General features: G+C 34.9%; 1 long non-coding RNA gene across 1 annotated transcript; it reads left to right on the forward strand.

The window, feature by feature from the left end:
* Positions 1-248: 248 nt before the first annotated feature.
* Positions 249-23,092, forward strand: LOC116170393. The gene is made up of 3 exons (XR_004145229.1): positions 249-1,257; positions 1,653-1,689; positions 18,337-23,092. It is a non-coding gene; the product is annotated as an uncharacterized LOC116170393 (long non-coding RNA).
* The last annotated feature ends 6 nt before the right edge of the window (positions 23,093-23,098 follow it).

A 23,098-nucleotide genomic window follows, 5' to 3' on the forward strand; every position in this document is an offset into this window, starting at 1 on the left:
AATTGATTGTACTGTTTGTGACGATATTTTTTTTTATTAATTCGAAAATCCATTTTTAAATCAATATTTTATGTTGGTTGCATTCCTTTACGTTTGACCGTTTGTACAGACAAGTGACGACACCTGCCGCTTTTGTGGAAATATCTGATTATTTTTAGTATAGATGTCCTGTATCGAAATTGTATTCTTCACTAGATGGCGTAGGCTTATTCTTTTCGCATTTTTTTTAACCACCTTTCTTTGTTTCCGATTCCGCGTAAGTAGAACCATTTCGTCTGTTGAAGTAACACGTCGCCATTGTTTCTGTTCGTTTGAACATTCCAGAAATGGGTTATTAATGGTTGTTCGTGCTGTTCTCTGAAGATTTTACTATATTTTGTCTTGCTGCTTCAGTGAAAACGTTTATACGGATTTATTCACAAAACGCCCTAAATAGCTAGGGGCTTCTTCCTTTGGACCCCTATCTACCTACTATTGTATTTGGATTAGTTTTATTGGAATATTATTTGGAATCTACGCTGGAATTAATTTGTCCACAACGTGGTCTAATAAACGATAACGACCCCGACGCCTTGCCGACCATTTTGGATCTTCATCACGTGATCGGTTAAGCAGATTTCTACCTGACCCACCGACATTTTCAAACCACATTTGACGACGTATCTTTATTTCGGATTTATAACCGCAAGTATTGACGCCCTTATTATCTACCATTGCTAGACGTTTGACTACCGAATTTATTTATCAACGATTGATTACCAAATTTTCGACGCTGGATATTTTTGGCCCGAATTACCTCGAAATACTTCAAAATTACTACATAACCTCCGACCTAACCTTAAATTATTTACGACCCCCTTTGTTTGTATTTAATTGACTTCATATTTACCTTGTTTACTGTGTTGTTTTGATATTATTTAAATTGTGCCTTGTGTGAAAATTGAATTATTTAGATTACTCGTGTAAATATTTTGCTGTTCATTTATGCTAACTGTTGTGAGTTGAAGAAGCTTTAGATCGACCCCAAAATTTTGTTTTTTCTGTAATGTAACTGATTTTTTTGTATTCGCTGAAGACGATTACAATTTCTTTGTGTGTGTATTATCAGCTATTTAGCTTCGAACGTTAAACCTTTTTGGGCACGTATTCGCCTAGTGCATCAATTAACCCTTATAGTATTTTTGTGTGTTTAACCTGATTTCAGGATTGGCGTAGCGCACTCCTTCGAGCTCGAATGGTTGCGACCCGAGTTTCAAGGTAAGTTTATTCTCCGTTTTCCCCGTGCATTAACGTTTGTGACTCATTTAGCGACCGATACCTTGTCGAAGTTGTAATTAAAATTTTTGTGTCATTTAACATTTTGATTCCGTGTTGTCTTGCGGAAACCCTTTTGGCCTTTTAACGACACCTTTTCGATCTCGAGTTTGTTTTGCCTAATTAAAGCTTTGTTTTATAAGATTTTATATTTGGGTTAGATTCGAATTTATATATTATTTTACCAGAATTGTGAGAATAAGATCTAGGTATTACAGTGTTCAAATTTGTAGTACTGTTGATCCATTTCATCATTTATTTTGACTCATTAAATTAATCCCCGATCGTGACATTTTTGTGTATTATTTGTATCCCTATTTCTTGTATTTCTTTTTCAGCTTACAAGGTTCTCTTAGTCTACATTGTCCCCTGATAGTAAGTATCTCTCATTCATTTTTCTACAAGACTAAGTGGCGCCTATATTTTGCTATATATTTTGCTTATATTTTTGCCTACCCTGATTTATGCTTATACTTTCTGATTACTCACCCTCCTTTTTATTACTAGCTTTTGAAATCGAACACCTCAGAACCCCACCCACACCCACCTCTACCTTGACCGAGCTTACCGTGTGCTTATCTAAGGTAATTTTGTTGCGTGTGCCAATCGTGCATGTAACATGTTGTTGTGAATAACCATGTCCATTTTCACAGGAATGTAATGATTGATTTATTTTTAGTATTTTATGTGTATGTAGAATAAAGTTTGTTTTTGTAATATCACTCAAGTTGTGTGTTCATTCGAACCCTTTTCTTCTTAACGACAAACAGAAAAGTTTCATGTTCAATTACAATTCATTTTATTGGTTCTCGCACAAAGTTCATTTTAAGTGTTAGCCAAAATTTGGTTACATGACGGTCTGGAATTAAAGGATTTTGATCTTACTCATTGTCTGCTGTGAATCAAAAGGTCGAAATTCACCAACTTTTCTGTATCGGGTTGAGGATCTGTACCGGGCAATATACTAATTTATGGAGTCCTTAATAATGTTTTGTCAGTGACAATATCGAATAATAATTCACATTGTGAAACTACGAACACATACGTATAAATAAATACTTGCCGCTTTATTTGATACAAATCGGGTGTGTTGTTTTTTAATATAAACTTCTAAAGTCAGCGGACTATACTCATAGTAGTTGTAAACTTCCAAACGTTCGGCTGATAGTTCCTCTCCAGTAGTGGTTCTGCATCATTTGCCAATATCACCCATGAAATATTTTCCATTAAATTTCCAATAAGATGCGTGCACATTTTTCACACCTATCAGAAAGCCATAAAACGCCAGCATCCTTAAATTTATCACATCGCTGTTTGTTAGCTACGTCTGGTGCTGGCGAGTAATAAAATAAAGGTAGCAGTTTTTCGATTCTCTTCAAATTAGATGCGCCCTTTTAGCATTAAATAAGAGCAATTATAAATGTTTCTCGGCGAGCTTTGACTCGCTCGTTCACTGACGATTGTCGGAATTAATTTTACGCGCGCCTGTTTTACGTGCATATAATTTGAAAGGCCCCAAAGAACGCGCTTTGGAGTCGGTATACAACAAAATAACCAAACCGCTTCAGTTGAAAGGAAATGAGGCCGGTATGATTACATACATTTAAATTCCGAGTTCGGGAATAAATTTGATCGAGTTTCTTAGACCAGAAAATCAATTGGCGTTGTGTGGTCCGGAATTTAAATGCGCTTCACAAGCGAAATTTTATTGTATCCTTTCCGCATTGCAAAAATGCGATAAGCCTAGGTTTTGGGGAATAATTAATGGCTTAATGTGTCTCTTCGGGCTGCTTCAAGACAATCGCATACTGTGAACTGAGTTTGTGTTTTGCATGCTAAAGCTCAACTTTGCACGGCGCACAGCCCCAACCCAGGCGAGCTTTCGCATCACGCAAACTTCCAGTCAATTCACACCGCCCGTGGTATTCGCTTCTTCCTACAGAGTCGCGCTACGATCGTCGTCCATGTGTTTCACTAAATCGCTCCTGAGTGTCTGATGTAAACAGGAACCTAAAACGAAAACAAATGCAACATCCCGGATCGTGGTATTTGCCTTGGGGTGTTCCCCTGCAAAAGATGGTAGCGGTGCCGATCCACCCCGGCGGTCCTCTTCATTTGCAGCATCCTGCCGTGCACGTGCAACCGATGCTGGCCGGCCTTCCCGCTCCCTTAGCCACGATACGAAGCTATGTCACTCAGCCTACGATAAGGCAACCGCAAAGAAAGGTACAAATACTTCCTCGATTTACATTTCTTTTGCGTAAACGTTCATGCCGATAACGAAAAAGAAATTTACTCGGGATTTGTTAAAGCCTCGAGAGATTGTTAAACATTTGAATAAATTTAGTATGAGCTTTTGAATTTACGTTAACCGCTGTTCTAGATTTTCTCTTTAACGTTTTCGACTACGTCTGTTTGCGGTTTTATAAGTAGACGTCTTTCCATTTTACTTTATTTATCATCTTTGTAAAGAAACTCGCTTCGCAATTAAGTGATTACCCTACGCATGAAGCGTGTCACTTTTCTTTGAGCACTATTACGTTTCGCGTTAAATTTCATTGTAGGTAAAATTTTGTTTTATAAAAGGGAAAGATAATCCTAAGTAATTACACTTGAAGGTTCTTCTTTCCTGCAAAAAACATGGAATGGGAGTTTCGCGTCTTGGAAACACTCTCTTTACTCGAGATCGAAAAATTCTCTGCGGTTTTTCTAAACGGTAGGATGAGCTTTATTACTGCCTGAATTACGTTAGCCTCTCGGAGCAGATTTGTGTTTCCTAATCCTAGTAGAAACAGTTAATGCCAGCACTTAGGTAGTAGAAGTTCATTCAACATTAGCAGAAGCGTTATAACAATTTTCTTTGTGTTGCATAATTCAGTAGACATTTACCATACTAGATCGTGAGCCACCCCACACCTGTGGAATTGGCCAAGCTCCATTTTAAAAGAGAAAAGTTCTTTGTTTGAATATGTACTTAATGCAAATGTTGGCACATAAATGCAGTGAAAGAAGCGAAGTTACGATTTATATTGTTGAGTTTTCAGTAATTCATATTCTCCCCAATACAAATTAGTTCAAACAAGTTCAAATAAACGTAAACATGTAGCGTACCGACACTCTCATGGGAGGCGGTGAAGTGAATATGAATGCAACGATCTAAATTCTCAGGTCTGTAAAATGACTTGCTTGCTTTGGAAAGATAGGACCCGAAGGGATGTTTAGACGTACGTAACGAAAGCATTTATGTTTGGATTAAATTTTTGAATTTTTTCCGCACAAATAAGTAAATTAGAATGTGTTTTCCCAAAGAAAAGAATTTATGTGGATGATTGCGGTCAACGAAATTATGTCATTTTTATTTATTCATTTTCAATGGCCTTTTCTGTTCCTTAATAACTCGAGGTGTCAAGATTAGGGATTACAGTTTGAATTACATCCTTCTTAGTAGAGCGATAGGATTACATTTCTTACTAAGCGTGATATAACTCACTAAGGAAAAGGATCAGAAGATGTGCGGAACGTGAAAGAATCTAACTAGTTTTTGATTTGAGGGGCTCATTTAAATTTTAAACGTGCCCAAATTGAGCAGCAATTCGCCATTTTGTTTTTGGGTCAAATTAGCGTCGTAATTACAGCCGCGAAGACAATTTTGAAGGAACGTTTTTATAGTGGTAATAAATAATCTGAGACAATCTGTTGTTGAAAGAAGATCCGAAGAAATTCTAGGGTGTGAAACAGGAAGATCGATTTAATCGCCGGCCCGTGTGGCGCAGTTCAGTTAAAGCTGGACTGTGGTGCTAAGGGTCCCCGGTTCGAATCCGGGTTCGGAAATGGATATTTGGAAATATATAGTGGGTTGGGTTGGCAGAACAGCCTTGGCTGAAACCGTGCCCACTCAAGGCAAAATAAAAATAAATAAATAAACATTCGAAAAGAACCTTTTATGTTCGTGTACTCAACTATAGCTCAAAGACGTTTTGTTTTTTAACAAGAACCCATGATCCTCCTGAACGCTCTTTTTATTAACATAAAGTAAAGTAAAATTTTATTTTTGTGCCCAGGATTTGTCTCAGTTCGTTTTACTGAAATCTTTGACTTTATTTACTCAAAGAAATGGATTTAATTTTATATATTATGATTGTTTAAATAACCACGATGTTTTTAGATAGACCTAAACATTTTTCGAAAATTCTTACCCTAATCTTGGTATCTGAGGATATTTGAACATATTGCTGTGTTTATTTCGTCTGGCAGGATGAAGTTTTCGGGCATCTTAATTAAGATGGACAAGGGCGGTCTCCTTTTTATATAATTAACATTCATAATTAAGTTTTATTATTTGTCGTTTGTCTATGTAACGGCACGGAGATTATTGTCATACGAGAAAGCGGTCAACGTTGTTTTTGTTTACCTTTGTATTTTATTTAACGTAGAAATTTTCGAGAATGTTTGTTAAAAGAGATGAATTTTTATTTTTCCTAGTATTTTAGTTAATTAATGTCTGATAAGAAATTGTTTAATAAAATTATTCGACCTCTATTGTTTTGGTCTATTAACGTAAGATGAGGGGATATTTTCTGTTGTCAACTGTACGATTGGTTGATATAATTTTGATTTTGAGAAGAGAGTTTTCGCTTTAAATAGGACGTGAACAGGAATAGCGTCGCTTTTTTGCCACGTTTAAGGCCATAGTGCGGCCAATTTAATTCAGCTTTTTGCCAAGTTGAGAGCTTTCTTTGAAGATTTTTAAAATCGGCTTTATGCCAAGTCGTGGGCCCGAGTGCGGTCAATTTAAAATTCGCTTTACGCAGAATTACGCTGTATTACGTATCGTTGGAGTTTGAAGTCAGTTTTTTGCTACGTGCCGCATCGAACTACGTTTCGTTGAGTGAAGTCCGAACGTATTGTATAATTAAGGTTTTAACTTAATTCGAAATTTATTGCTATTTTATTTTTAGAGCTCTAAGTAGCATATTGTAGGTACGAGCTACATAAAACTATTAAATACTGACTAGGACAACACTCCTAAGAGCGGTAGAATAAAATCTAATTAGTGCGTAATTAAGTGTCATTTATTATGTTAATTAATTATTGCTCTTTTACGCTTTTATTTATTGTATGTTTCACGCATCGCCTTAAGTTTGAATGTTGCTTATAAGAGCCCAAATTTGAAATTCAATTATAGCGCTTGGGCCCAAAATTCTCCAAAATTTTGATCTATATTCAAATTGGGTTTTAAGAACAGACAAACGCATTGCACCTATGGAAACAAAGTAACTTTGTTTATTGTAATTTCATTTTAGGTCATTACTTTGAACCGTTTTGTCTAGCGGCTTACTTACAAACGGATTGTAGTAGGTCTGCACGAGATGTTTTTTGTTTTACATGGAATTACGTTTGCGATTATCATTTTGCCTGTATGACATCGTTGCGTTTGTATTATGATCACAAAGGATAATTCGTCTTTTTGTACTCGAATAAATTGTAAAACAGCTGCGAACAGTTCAAGCATGAAGTAACAAATTCTAACATTTTTGGGTTACATAGTATATTTGAATTCGTACCAAAATTGGTTTCTGCCCAATCATCTTTTAGATTTGGAACGGTCTCTGCCAATATTCAGGTAGACAACGAAGTAACAGGAAGAAAAAGAGAATGCAGAGAGATAGATTTACACTTGTAAATATAAATCCGTTAAAGCGTATTCGATGAAGTAAGCTAAGAAAATAGTATAATACAATACGAATCCCTCTTCAGGTAGACATTAAGTCAAGTAAAGGCATATTAAACTTTACAAATGAACACCAGGAGAGTTTGCCCTTCTCTAAAGGAACAAGCAACGCGCACGCAAAAGACCAAGGAAAAATGAAGAGAGTGGGAAAAATACAGAAAGATATATTCAGGTGACCTCTGGCGGCAGAATACGAAACTATGAAATAACATCGATAAAATTTATCTAACCACAACAAGCTTGCGCTAGAAATACACATATGGTGCAACGGGTAGTAAACGGGATATAAATTTAAAACTGAACTGAACTGACGCTTCGTCGCGCGGTAAAGTTTGTATTGTTTCGTGACCGTGCTTTGTATATGTCGCGTACGTCGTCGGCCATCATCCAGCCAAAATCGGCACTAAGTGTACCGAGAAGAAAATTGTGAATTGTGAACAGGTAACAAAACAAGGTAACTGTACAGTAGGTGATTCATCTTTGTTCAAAGCAACATGGAAAGTGACATGGCCTGGGAAGGACGTTTAAATTATGAAATATGTGGAAATTACTCTCATATCGCACATACTTTCAAAACTAAAAAGATTTTTGTTAGTAGGGTCCCACCCCTGAGATTTGTAACGTCTCCCTTGTGCGGGAAATGCAATCCTACAGTCAAGATTCGAGATCAACCACAGATTTCGATATCGTAACCATTTTGGTCTCATCACGCTCTTAGTTTGCATACAAGTTCATCAATTCGATAATTTTCACAAATTTTATGGAATGACCAAATATATAAATTTAGCTTTTGGCCAAGAGTATGTTTTCAAAACCTAACCATGAATTGAGCAAACATTTACACCAAAAATGAGAACGGTTTCAAACAATAAATAACGGCATTTTTCATACACATGATCCAGCATTGAGGTTAAATCACGTTAGTTTAAAAAACATTGAAAATTGATTGAAAATTATTTTAAAAAAATACAATATATTCTACAACATAATTACACGATCCTCTTTTGCCAGTTTTTTTAAATTATTTTCACATTAAACAAATTCATAAAAGCATACGTTATGGGATGTTGGGGAAAATGTATCTAAGCAGCAAATAAAATTGAAAAAAGGCGATCCTTTCAATTTCTTTTTAAATATTTATCATTTTCATATTGCAAAATAAAGAAATCTGCTTTGAACTTAAAGCTCAATTATTTTTTTAACGTTGAAACGATTTTACTTTCAGACGTGAATGGAAATTTGCTTACCTACCTTATTTTCGGTACGTATTGTTAAGATAACAACATTTTTCCGACAAAGGCGGCCAATTTGTTTATGATAATTTTATTTTCCCGAATTACCTGCGTGCTATTGAAACATAAAGAGGGGAACAATATCAGAAAACCGATTAGTTATTTTCCTTTCCGACTCTTGTTTGACGTTAGGTTATTACCTGGGGGTATATTGTGAATAACGGTACTCGATGTAATAATCATCTTTCTTTGGCCAGAGTAAATTCGTCTTACTTAATTAGGATGGAAAATATACGAAAAGCAGACCGGTGCGCCTGTTAATATTACTTTTAGACGAGGTTGCGACTTCTTCGTTGTCTATTTTCGCTTCTCTAGTTCCTAAAGCATGTTAGTTTCAGGTTGAATAAACCGATACAACGAAATATCGAAGGATCCTCAGTATTACAATAACTTTTAACGATAATTTATTTTAATGTTACAAAATACATCAAATTCATGTCTGGCCATTGAGATAATGCTCTTAATCTTGTTTTGATCAAAATCCATGTGGTCGCCAAAAATAGATCAAATTCATGTTTTGATCATTGAGATAATGCTCTTGGTTTTTTTCCCAACGTTCTTGGTGCATAAATAACAATTTTGACATGTTTTGATCAAAATTCATGTGGTCGCCAAAAATAGATCAAATTCATGTTTTGGTCATTGAGATGATGCTCCTAGTCTTTTTCCCAACGATGTTGGTGCATAAATAACGATTTTGACATGTTTTGATCAAAATCCATGTGGTCGCCAGAAATGCATGAAATTTATGTCTTGAGCATTGAGATAATGCCCCTAGTCTTTTTCTCGACGATCTTGGTGCATAAATAACGATTTTGATTATTTTGATCAAAACCCATATGGCAATCATTTAACATTTTTGAATCACACACATGCGGTTATCAAATGTGCACGTGATGTACTCTTGCTGCATCAAGATAATGCGTTTGAAACCTTTTAAAACTCTCAATTCATGTATAAAGTGTAATTTTTGCTACATTTTGCTCTAAAACTTTCGACCTATACCACAGAGAAGAGTTATATTAAAGTATTACACATCTAAGAGTCATAGGGAATAATCTAGCGGAAGTCCCAACCCGATACATGACCTAGGGAATGAAATATGTTGATTTCTATTATATTTAGCCCGTAGTTTTTCCTGTTCCCGATTCACTCGAAGTCCTATAACTTTTGTTCCTATTGAACCACCTTCCTGAAAATAGCGTCCGTCCTTAATGTCCAAAGAACCCGTACACCAAATTTCAACTCAATCGGCCACTTTTAAAAAGAGTTAGAGCGCACACGGACGGACGGACGGACGGACGGACGAACGACAATACAAAACTATAAAGGATCTGAGGATCCTTAATAAACCGATACAACAAAATATCGAAGGATCCTCAGTATTACAATCACTTTTAACGACAATTTATTTTAATCTTACAAAATATATTTTATAGTTAATTAACAAAAATGCATCAAATTCATTTCTTGGGCATTGAGATAATGCTCCTAGTCTTTTTTCTTATCTACTAGGTCGTAATTTAGACTCGATTAAACAGACATTTACAGATGAAACAAATTTATTAGACAAAATCAATCAATAATAAAGCTGGTACTAAGGGTAGCCGACAAATGCCACGCACAAGTGATAGATTGAAATAAATTAAATTCTATTTCTACTCTATTTAACGGGTATTTGGACAACCTTATAGAAAGGCATCACTTAAGCGATAACGAAACTTCTTATCGTACTGACCGGAGATACATTGAAGTTGTACAAGTAGTTGATTAAGTAATAAGTATTCAGTCACAGTTACGAATTTGAAGATGCGCTAGAAATAAATTTTGAGACAAATTCGTTTAACGTTTATTTTAAAGTTAAAACATTACAATATTATTGATCACTGACATGTGCATAATCTAAAGACCTAAAGCATTATTATAGATGCTGCAATTCATGCATCTTACAAACTTTATATTTCAAGTGTTACATTTTTCCAATAATATCTTGCTCCAATAGAACTCCGTTTTCTGGAAGAAATTTACTTCTTGTGTTTATTCTCCTGTTGAAATAAACCAAGTAATTATATTGAACGTTCTCTCGGATTAAGTCAATTGAATTTCACTCCAATGTCACTATAAACCAACAGACTGAAGTAATGCGAATAAATAAAAGCTCGAAGAAGCTGTTGACAAAGTGAAGTTTAATGTGATCAAATGTAACTTCGGTTTGTATTTGGTTTTAATGAAAAACACGTATTATTACATCCCGCGATTTTCTTTAGCTGAATCCTAATTTGGTAAACGAATTGCAGCTCTAATGAACTCGGGTTGTAATCTAATCGCCTTCATCGAACGATAGATTTTTTATTCCCGTTTGACTATTAAATTATGCACTATATGCCCGCCTTGTTGTTTGTTCAACTTTCACACGCGATCTAGCGATTATCGACGACTACCATTTGATCTGCCTAATGCAATTAGTAATTTTGCTAAATAAAGTGATATAAATCAAATTGGGCCAGCACGAAACATTTAGCGAATTACTTTCGTAAGAAACTGTTGAAGTATCTGCAATGCAGAAGTCGAATATACATTTAAAAAAATAGGAAAACGATATTATAGCGTTTCGATGGTTTCCCATCACGAACTGCGCAAATTGCAACTGTCACATTATTATATTTTTTTGTGTTTCTATGAATTTGGCAGCGAGAAAACCACGTTCATAGATACAAGAACTTTCTTATATGGCACAAATAATAAACTATCCTTTATTTTTATTTAAGAAATACAAAATTATACAAACAAACAAATAATATATGCAAATTGAAGTGATTCTTTAATTCGTTTATGTTAGCGAAGCCGAATTCCAATTGCAGATCAGATTCACGAAGCTTATCATAAATGAGAGTAGGTTTTGCCAATCCTTTTGAAAATGCATCTGATCAACCGACTCGATACATACACCTTAATATCAAGTCTAAAATTATTGCTTGAATTGTGGAAAAGCTAACTACATTGTTCGAACATGCCCAAATTATTTTTATTCGGGAAACTAAAATAGATTGTGATCCACGACCGTATTTATAAATCTTTTTTTGATTATGCGTCGGGTTTGAGCTAACGCAGCGCCAAGTCTGTCTACTGTTATACGTTTCCATTGATTTGAAGAGTTATACACGTATCTGAATACCGCTGAATGTGGTAACAAAAAAAGACGCTTACCCATTACCATACGTATCGACACATCCTTAATCAAATTCGCGACGCACAATACTTTATCACGATATAAAATCTGTTTACTGACAGGTGCTCTTTGCTGAATCCTTTCGAAAGTGTGCAGCTTTGACCGTACATGGTAAAGGTTTGTATAGGTTTCGTAGGCTGCCTTTTGGTTTAACCAATGTACCCGTCATTGATAATGCAATAGGTGCCGATCTGTAACATTCCGCAATGGTGCGTTAGACGACATTATAACTGTTTCCTCTGAATTTAACCAACATCTTGAAACCCTAGAAAATGTTTTTCTTTACCACCGCCTTTTAAATGTAATAGGGAAGGGCCGCTTGTCGCACCTTCCATTTACAAATGGCTCCCTTTTTCACATTGACCACCGATTTAGTATCTTCATTTTTTATATAGCTTTAAAAATCCTGCACAAATTCTTACAAACTTAAATAAATATACAGGGTGTTTCATTTAACAAAAAAATTCGAGTTATTTCCATCCAAAGCAGAAATTTAAAAAAATTGTCATTATGCTTTTTTACTCTAGTTTGAAAAAATCGCGGCGATAGATAACCGAGATATTCGACCGTTCCGGACCCTATGGCGCGCTCTGTAATATAAAAATACTCACAACTAATGGAAGTGAATAAAGTCAATCAGTGTCAGGATTGTAGTTTCAATACGGTTGCATTCCATTAGGTATAGTGTAGATACATATTTTAGCAACTAAAATGAGTTGTCGGTTTCCCAATGACAAGGAACATTAGTACACGAATGTCGAGACGTAAGCGTTAACATCGGTAAATAATTAAGATGCGAGGTTTTGCCCTTCCAACCCGTCCGTTTTGATGATCCTCTTCTACTGTATACGTGTAAATGGGTTCGTAAATAAGCATTTATGTATTCTGTCACAAACAATGGAAACCGACTTGTTCGATGGTACTAACATTTTAGCAAACGTCCATTACTAAGGGCATTACACATAAGCTCGGGGTTCTCGTTTTAATGTGCGAGTGATAAAAATTGCGAGAAGCGGTTAATTACGAAATATATTGTAGCGCCTGATGACACGTTTCCCGATGTCGTTAGGCATTCGCGTTTATAGCTATCAAACTTTCGGGATACAAGTTACGCGTTATGTGGAAGTTGGTGACAATTTGCGGAAAATGAGACAGGGGTCGTGGTTTACGCATCACGCTTTACACCTCTGCGTATTTAATCACGTTTCAAATTGTTATCATCTCCCGGGATGAATACGAATCACGTAGTCAGAGATTTCTAGGAAACGATTGTTAATTACTGTGATCAGAATTTCGAGTGGAAATTAGTGTTTATCCATCTTTCTAGACATAAGAATCGATGTTACAACCATTACTGTTTGTATAAGCAAGAATTGAGTATGAGTATAGACATTTTTCTTTTTCGTGGACCATCAAAGTCGGTTACGATGGATCACACACGTTGAATCCATATGTTATTATTGACCGAGCGTTGTTTTTCGGACTAGTACGGAAAAGTAGAGGCCTTGAACTTCAATCAAGCAAAGAATTACTATGAATCCACTCGTACATCGTAAATTATGCCAGCAACTACATGTAAATTGTAATCATTTTGTATATTTACTACTTACAAGTTTTTAATCAAGATTACCTTTTAAAACAATGAGATTAGGTCATTTCAATTGAATTGTAATAAAAGTCAATTTCAGGATCAAATCAAACAAAGTTTGGGAAGTAACCTTGTTTTATGGTGTAAGGTCGTGGTCTGGGCCTTCCCCCACGAAAAAGTCAGGGGCCTTAGTTAAGGGGGTTTCTCGGTGATTATGGAGGGACCTTGTTTTATGGTGCAAGGTCGTGGTATGGGATTTCCGCGGCGAAAAACCCTGGTCACGTGTTAGGCCGTTATGCGCCATTCCGGATGGACTGTTGCTTTTCTGTAAAAAAATTCTAGTTTAATTTTATACAGTTCTCTCAAATACAAAACGAATAATAGAAAAAGGTAATTGATAGAGAGAGACAGATTCTAAGTTAGAATTGGATGATGATTTCTCTACCATTTCTTGACAACTCGTATAATTTAGAGGTTTCAATGAAATAAAATTGGCAGATTTTATTTTCGGTTTTTAATTTCATTAGCATTTTGATTGCTTTTAATCGGTAAAAATAATTTGCAGGCGTTCTTTGATTTATCGATTATTTGACGTATTCGCGAATTGAATTGAATTAATTTAATTATTTTTTTTTTTTTAATTGAACCTTGATTTTGTTCAATTAGAAGAGAGAAATGCCATAAGTATTGAAAACCTAGGTTGTTTTGAAAAATGATAAATTATGCATTTAAAATGTTGCAAAGAAGAAAAGTCAAGCAAAACAAAAGAGGTTCTTTACAACAAATATTCACCCACGAAAGGATGCACAGATATCATTACAATCGTGTAAACTTTAGGAGATGATGAGAGCCTGATAAAACTGATAATAATACGTTTGGTAATGTTAACGCATTCTGAGGACGACTCATTGAAGAATAACAGGAAATAGAAAGTATTTCTTTTTACGGAGGAACGTGATTCTGTAATGGCATCGCAATCGGAAACAAGTTAACCTTGGCCAAAGTAAAATGGGTTTTTACTCTAGCTAATGTGGGATTTTAGCGGCGAAAAACTAGGTTTTAAGCTCGGTTTTAAGTTTAGGAAGATATTTGAAATACTTTTCAGAAGTTGTAAAAATTTTCGAGTATCATTTTATATTTTGATAAAATAGATTAATTAAGATTTTAAAAGATTTTAATTATTTTTTTTATCGCGCCGCTGAAATCCCACGTTAGCTAGGACAACTGACAAGAATCCATTTTACCACATGTGAAGCACTCATTTTTCATACTAGAGTTTATGAATACACAGTACATATATGACAAATAATTGGGTGCTTCTTTACTAAGAAACCGTAGCTGCCATATTTATTTATTCCTTCTCGGAGTGAGAAATCTAGCGCCGTCTTAGCCGCTGATAATGAAACTAGTTGCCGTATATAATTGATCAGTTTTATCATTGTTCCCGTAGGGCGTAGACTGTAGAGATAGGTATGTAAATTATTTTTGTAGTATCCGACAGCCCTCGGCACGGAGAGGCAAGGAAAAAATAAATATTTTTGAATTTAAAAATTTTATTTAAACGAAATATTTAAAATTGTGTAACAAAGAAGAAAATAATAATTAACTATAACAAAAAAATTTCGTCGAACTTAATTAATTAACTTAATTGAGTTAATTTTAAGCCCAATTACAGATTTTTATGTTTATCGCAGGCCGCACTATTATAGTTATTTATGTATTAAGGGCATAATAGTGATGTTTATATTCTCGAGAGCCTATGGCCCGAGAGCTTTTTAGTCGCCCGAGAGTATAAACATCAGCTTATGCCCGTGGTACATACAAAATTTTATGTTTTACAAATTATGTTTGATTAAGTATGCGTGGTTCGAATTTGTTAATGTGATTGAAACCATCCAAAAGTCAAACGTAATTTTAAATAATGTAATTCATCGTGAATGAGCAAGAAGTTCCAGAAACTATACGAAATAAGGTCAATATTGTGATTTAGTAGGTATTGACAATTAATAATTGACGTTTCTAATTTTCAATGACCTGCAAATATTTGTTTGTTTTGTCATTAAGTAAGAATGAGTTACTATGGTGATAATTAATGCCCTAGGGCATAAAGTGGTACTTTATGACCGTGTATCACAGATATAAAATGTGCTATGATAGGTTAGTAAGACATAAAATAAAGAAGTTTTAATTTTCATAGTATTATCTGTACAGTGGCTAAATATTTTTTGTAAACCTCAGTTCAGAAATAACTAAATTAATTCAATTAAATCGGCGAAATTGCAAAAATAATCCATCAATCAGATCATTTTCACCTATTAAAGCCAAACCGCAATTAAAACGCTAATTAATTTAAAATCTTTCTGTCTTTCTATCGTTTTTTATAGTTCGTTTTGTGTACTTTTAATATGCCTGGACTGTATAAAATTAACCTCGAAAATGTTTACAAAAAAACGGCCGAGCACGTGACACGAATTTTTTCGCCGGGGAAATCCCAGAGCATGACTTTGCACCATAAAACAAGGTCACTCCTTAGTTAATTCACTAGGGGAAAAAGGCGGGAGAGGTACTTAGTTATTTCAAAAACAAAAATGGCGTGGGGCGTTCAATTGTTTTTGCAATAACCTGCTTTAACTTCTTTTGAAAATCTCGTTCCTAACCTCAAATATTGGGAAAATGGGATTAATTAATTAATTAATAGAAATGCTTAAATTGTATCTTATTTGACGTATTTCCGGTATTTGTCGATGGCGCGAAAGATTGGAAAACCACCCTACACTATCGTATTTCACATAAAGAATGAGTCACATTCGGTTTTATTCCTTATCGCTGATATCTAATCATTTACCGACTTGACGCCCTGATAACGTCATCGCTACTACGTTGCAAAAAAGTTTAAAGACATAATAGTGCTAATATTTTAATTGTTTAGTAAACAATTTTCTACGAGCGTCTTAAGACCTTCTGCAGGGGCACCTCTAAAAAGCATTATGCGGGTCACTCTGTAATTGGGCGTAAGCCTGTTGAGGGCCTAGAACAAGAGGGACAATAAATAAATAAATAAATGATCCTTTTTTCCATCTTTCTTAGCACTTGATCTTGAAATTGAAAGGACTTGATCCACACGATCTCCATTTGAGGCGATTGCTAAAGTTTACATTGTAATGATTTAGTTTGTTTTATTTTATGTAGACAAGTAATTTATTAGAATTTTAACATTGCAAATGATTATGTTTTCTTATATGGGTATAAAATTACGAGCCAAAAGACAACGGTGTCGCGGATACTGTCGATATGGTACTTCATAGTACTCAATCGTTTTGTTAATTCCAATGTAAAATTCTCGCACATCTCCTTTGATAGTACCTATTACGAGCATGTTACACGTTTATTATTCAGAAGAAAAGAATTTTACGGTGGTCGTTTAATTAGCAAGACTACCCCCCGGGCAACGTTAGAATGATTATTTGAAAACATGAATCGGAGCGCGCAACTGTGATTGATAAATTATCTTTAATTAATTAATTGTGATTATTGTTTAGTGATCCATTAAATTGATCCACAACTGCTTTTAAATAAGTCACATATTTGGCATGTTACCAACTTTATGCATGTTCAGTTCTGCGGCAGTCATTTTAGATCACTCGGTACTCGCATTTGCGACGGTCTAACATTCAAAATAGTTGGTTACGTTAATGAATCTTTTACAGCAATCTAGATACAAAGTTTATACTGGTCTTTTACTCTGCATATAGTAATAAACGAATGTATACAGTTAATCGTTTCGTCACCTTAACTAAGATTGTTAATACCCCGACATAAAAGACGTGAAATATAAATTTCAGTGTAAAATCCCACACATTGTGGGAAAAGAACGTAATATTGTTCATGAATGTGCAATAAAACTCCATATAAAATGTTTATTAATGCGATAATATATGTATTTTATGTTTTTATGCATATTATTAGCATTGAAGTGATTGGCTATTAGCCACACAACGCGGTTCTTGATGTATATAAAACACGGTGTAATAAAAATTGTATGCACCCCTATGAGTCTTCAATATTTATTTATAACTCTGAAATTGCAGGATTGCTTTTCAAGACTGTGTTCAACGTCCTCGACCAAAGAAGATTTCCTACTTTTCTTACAAGATACCTTTATAAATAAGCGTTCCACTTTCTTCTGTGGGATACAAAGTTTCGTCGTACTTTAATAAAACACTTATTACGTACACAAACTATTATCAATTATTTCCTTTTCTAAACCCATTTCCCTTAGATACAGATATTCCTTTTACCCAAAAATAAAATGTTCGACTTCCTAAGGATAACTATACAGAGCAACACCTGCGCCTTTATCATTTTACAATGTCTCATCAATCTAAATAAAAACTATAATTTCGCATTGTTTACGAATAATGGTACAGATTCACTTTAAATTAAAGACGAACCATCCATAGCTTAATCCTCGGCTTAATCAGTTTTTCTGCTAAAAATAAAATAATTACACAAACTAAATCATGCGTCTGAAAACACTACAGATATCAACTGGTGTACCTGCATCCTTAATGCCGAGGTTTCGCGATAAAGCATGAACTTAATAAATCCTTTCATTGAAGATGTTATAAAATAAAGCCTAAACATAAAAAGAAAAGGTTCGTAATAAGACGCCCGATGCATTCTATGCTTATTTATTACCCTACTACACTAAATTAGGGAGATGCTTTTGTTCCTCCATACCTGTTATAAAGTAGCAAATAACGCAACAACGCACTTCGTAGTGGTTCCTGCTAACAAAATGTTTCTGTCCGTCGGTTTTCTTTTTGCAAAATCAATTACTAATAATTCAGTTGCCAGTGGTTCTACACATGACGTCTGTTTAGAATATTATAGTGAAAATTTACAATATCCTGTAAACAGCTTTCCTGTTTGTAATTGGAGTATTAACACATAATCAAGCTTTAACATGAAGTGAATAGGAATGTGATTGCATAGTTGTACACCTAATATACGCATTTAACTCGAATTGAAAAGGTGCTACGAAGTTTCTCACTGAATTACAGTCTATGCAATCAACACGTTTACAAATTGCAATTGGCTTCACACTTCAGTACATTGTTAATAAGTAGGTTCAGCGAGACGGTGACAATAGATCGCAATTAACTGTGTTATTTTGTTGCAGGTAACGTTGCATCACCTCGAAAAATAACGACATTCTGGAGCGGGGCCGTAAGTTTTGACTTGCCACGTATATCATTTGGCTTTATATTTTACTTGATATTTATGAGATGATTGATCTACTACTTGCTCAAGTAAAATGTGGGTACAGTGCAAGCTTCTCGCAAATGAAATGGACAAAAATATACAAATAGACCTTATGTCCACGTACCGTTGCGAGTGATATGAAAAATATACAAGCCAAAACCTGGAGCAGTTTCAAGGTCGCTCGCCATCAGCGTGACCTTGGACAATAGGTCAAGGTGAATGTCAAGGTAAAACTCAACAGACACTTGCCTGCGCTCTCTCATTTTCGAGGTCATGCATGGTCCACGACCCCATTTTTGAGGTGTCATTTAATTTTCATGGTCGACTACCTTATTTTTTGATGCCATACTTTATTTTCAAGGTCATCTAAAGTCAACAACCGCATTTTTAAGGGGTCGTTTGATTTTCATTGTCGACTACCCTATTTCTTGTGATGTCATACTGCATTTTCAAGGTCATCCAAGGTGTCATTTAACTTTCATGGTTAATACCCCTTTTTTTGAGGTGTCATTTTAAGGTCATCGAAGGTTAATCAACCCATTTTTTTTGGTGTTATATTTTTGCAACGCCATCTGTTGCCTTTGTACGTGTCATTTATTTCCCAAGGTTATGCAAGGTCAATGGCCCCCTTTTTGTGATATTTCATTTTTCAGGTCATCCAAGTACACAAGTTGACATTGAGAAGTAGACCTCGGTGAAGGTCAAAGGCTTCATCTTCAGTCATGCCTTTGCTTGCTAGGCCTTTCATGTTGAAAATACACTCTTGGCCTGTTCCTGTTTTCTAAAACAAAACACCTTGTGCAATCGTGAATCTTTCTCGTGACCATTTTCAAATTTCCCCATTTATTCAGTCCTAACCGAGGCCCTATCTCTTCTTGTAAGAAACTCTGCAAATAAAAACTTACGAAATTAGCGCAAATTCTTCTATCCTCTTTTCTACTCGTCGCCGGAAAAGATACGTATCGTTTGTGCAACATTGTTCATTTTCATCACAAGGTTCATGTTCAGTGTGCGACATTGTGTCCTTTGTCGATATCTCCATAAGAGAGTACAAAATTTTTAAAATGATCTCGTCCGTATCATAATCATCATCCATACACAATACGTTGTAGAACATTATATCTTTAAGTGTCTCAGAATTTCTTAACAGAATCGATTTTAATTGTGCTCTTATATAGCTCCGTGTACAGTAAGATAAGAACAGTAAACCCCGAATCGATAAAATGCCAACGCTTATAAATAGCTTGCCCCGTCTGATTCGAGTTTTTTTCAATTCAATATTGGGATAAGAATGAACTAGGTATCAAACGTTTCCGACAAACCTAGTAATTCATAAGATAACTTTTTATTAAAAATCCATCATTCTCCTGTCTTCTTTGCGTAAAAATGCTAATGCTCACATAAAATCCTTGTTTATTTGGGTTGTGAAGAAAAATGAGTTATAAAGGGTACTGGACCTTTCGGAAAAGTTCGTATCATTCGCGTGTAAAGTGGTACTATAACAATGAGACGTGTAATAAATGACCTTATATTTATGTATCGTGTAGTAACCGCGCTATAAATCCATAAAAGTTTATAATCTACTGCTGAAGGGTTAAAAGGATGACATTTTTTAATTAATTGTCGTGTATTTTATTTTACAGTTGTGACAAATGTGCGCGTCGCGTTTCTAAGGCACCCTGTTCATTTTCGATTATAATTTTTTCAACTTTGTTGTATTTATATTATCTATAATTTAAAAATGCTTTTAAGTTTAAATTGCGACCTCGTTTTGCGTGCTCTGTGAAGGTTTTAGTGTATTTCACTTTTATCACTACGTCACACGCAATGCATCAGATATCAAAGCTACTCCCTTAACACGAGGCAATTTGTGTTGAAGTTGTTTACTTCACAATTTTAATTTATTCCTTTGCAGTATTTTTCACCCCCGTCGTAAACACATTAGGTGGATGTCCGTCGCAGAACGATATGACGTAGGCTCTTGTGTATATTTCTGGAGGCACTACGGCTATTGATCCTCAGGTCAAAAAAGAAGGAAAATACATAACATTCGTGAACAATTTCTCACAGAAATACCTTACAGTGTAACTAGGGAGATGCCCAAAACGCATTCAAGACAAAAGGAATAGTCCGTCCTGGATATGACCGAGATGACATACTTATTTCACATTTCTACACGGTTTTTCTGCAATTACAAGTATTTGAACGCAAGTCTAACTAACCTCACAATGAAAACTGCTACTTATTTTCAATGAGTGATTTATTATCGATTAGTACCACAATAATTACGATAGGGGGCCAGTTAAAACCCTTTCATTTTAGAGTAAGGAAGGAAAACTTCGTAAAAAAAGGAGTGCAAGTTAGTCGATTCCAGTTAGGAGAGGTGCAAGATTGTTAACACTAATTGACTAGTATGCGGTTTAGAAGATTTTGCTAATTATATTCAGTGCGAACCACTACCTGTTGGAATACTGCACTACAAGGGAAATTCTTTTCAATTAAGATTAATTAATTGAAATAGAGATAATATTTGCAAGTAGCTATAACCCTATATAATCTGAGTGTGGCCTGCTATGAATAAATCCAACAGTCACCAAAGGTCAAGGACGGACTTATTAAATTAAAGTTAGGAGTTATAGATTTGTGTATGTGCTTTATTAATAATGAAAATTAAGCCGCGCGAAACTATACGTTCGGCTGTTCCCATCGTATAATTGACTCATATTTTAATTTTATCACTTCATGAATATGCCTTGAAGTGTTCTACACTGGTCTTAGTTTCGTTTTAAATTGTTTGTACGGCTGCCTGTAAGGTCAAATAGTAACTTATATGTAGGTCCTGTAAAAAAAACAGACCTAGGCTGAACTACGCCTATTATAATAAAGACATTATTATTCTGTTAGTGGGGCCAATAGAGCCTCCAGCTTGGTTCAATGAACGACTGTCTTTTCAACCCCTAATACCAGTCCGCGTTCTCGTAGTTAGTGGCCCCTGAGTACTGTCATGTATCTGAATTAAGGAATAAACCCCGATAATTCTTATTATGTCTATAATTTACCTTGCGTAACGATTTATATTCTCTATTACAAAGTATTATAATTATTGTTTACTGTGTAATACTTGTTGAAAGATCCCCGTAACATTTAAAGTAATTTAGTAAATGACTCTATTGTTGGAATTTAATAACGCAATTTTGTCACGCATACGGTAGTGCTTTGATTCGTGCGTGTCGATTTTCATCTTCCTTCCTTCATACGCCGTATCAAAGTACACGTCGTTTAAATAAGTTAGAACGCATGGAATTTTAATTGCCATCGTCCATATATATTGATCTCTGGCAATTGGATTCGTACTTTGGGGATTCCGAAGTAATTAATTGAACCAATTTCACCTAGTGAGGTGTAGTCTTGCTTGCTTTGATGTGGTGTATTGAGGTGTACCTTTCTGTAGATTGAGTTATAATTGGTCATAGTGCAATTTTCATCGACCATTGTTACATTTATCTACGATGTAAATTCTATTATCAAGTTATTCACCTTGCACCTGACAAAAGATATTAACAAGTTTTTAAACTTAGATATCTGCTGCAGGTATGAATTCAGTGTTGATATACATTTTTTTCTCTTTTATTTTTAATGTGCAATGTACTCATGTTTGTGTGAATGAAACTCCGTAGATTTTATACATTTATTTGTAGTATAATAATTTTTAAGTTTAAAGTGAAAAATATTTTGTTGTTTTTTATGTACAAATAAATGGGATATTATTATTATTATCAGCCTGTTTATTTAAGAGACATGTAAATTTTAGCATATCATGGAAGACAGGTTACCTTTGATTTATTTTAGCGTTTTAAGTACCGGTATAAGTTCCTGATACTTTTACTGTACCTACAATTCTTGTTCGACATACGAGTTTGGTAACCTTGGATTAAGCCCAGATTTGTCTGCGAATGCCAAGACCCTTGATTTTACCGGTTTTCTTTGAAGGCGTTGAAATAAATTTTGTGTTTGAGTAATAAGAAAAAAACCATTAAAGGAATCTATCAATAGTCAGTAGTAGTAGTATGTGTAAAACTCCTCCGTTAGATGTCACCTGCTGTCGTCCCTATCCTTTGTACTTAAATACTTTCTTAGTACCACACTTGTTTGTGCTTTTCTTTGTCCCTATAAAGGATTTTGTATTATTTCACCGGAGACTTTACCATGGGTGATATGGAAATTCTCATAACAGATTTAGATCATCCTAAAAAAAGTGCTCATAGAAGGTGCTAACAGGAACTGTTCCGACCGTTTAAAAGCTAGCGAAAATGAACACGAAATTTGACATTTTCAGTTTTTCGGTGATATCTCAGTTATTTTCAAAGATTTTTCAAAAATGTTTAGTCACAAAAAGAGGTAACTTTGCCCCCCCCCCCCTCCCCTATTTAACCTACGCTGTATTTCTAAAGCCCACATTACATCTATCAACTAATTCACGAATTTGCCCATGGACAAATTCAAGGTTAAATTGTCAAGTGTAAAGTACTATAATTCATCAATTTTCTGAATAATTTCTTCATGGATTTGTTGGTGGATTCCTTGATGAATTAAGAACTTGCTCTAATTTTCGTCAATTTTCTGGTGATATTTTAGTAATTTTGTTGTTATTCCATGTATACCAATAGACGGCGGCATTT

This window comes from Photinus pyralis, unplaced genomic scaffold (assembly GCF_008802855.1).
Source record: "Photinus pyralis isolate 1611_PpyrPB1 unplaced genomic scaffold, Ppyr1.3 Ppyr1.4_LG5, whole genome shotgun sequence".
NCBI classification, from domain to species: domain Eukaryota; kingdom Metazoa; phylum Arthropoda; class Insecta; order Coleoptera; family Lampyridae; genus Photinus; species Photinus pyralis.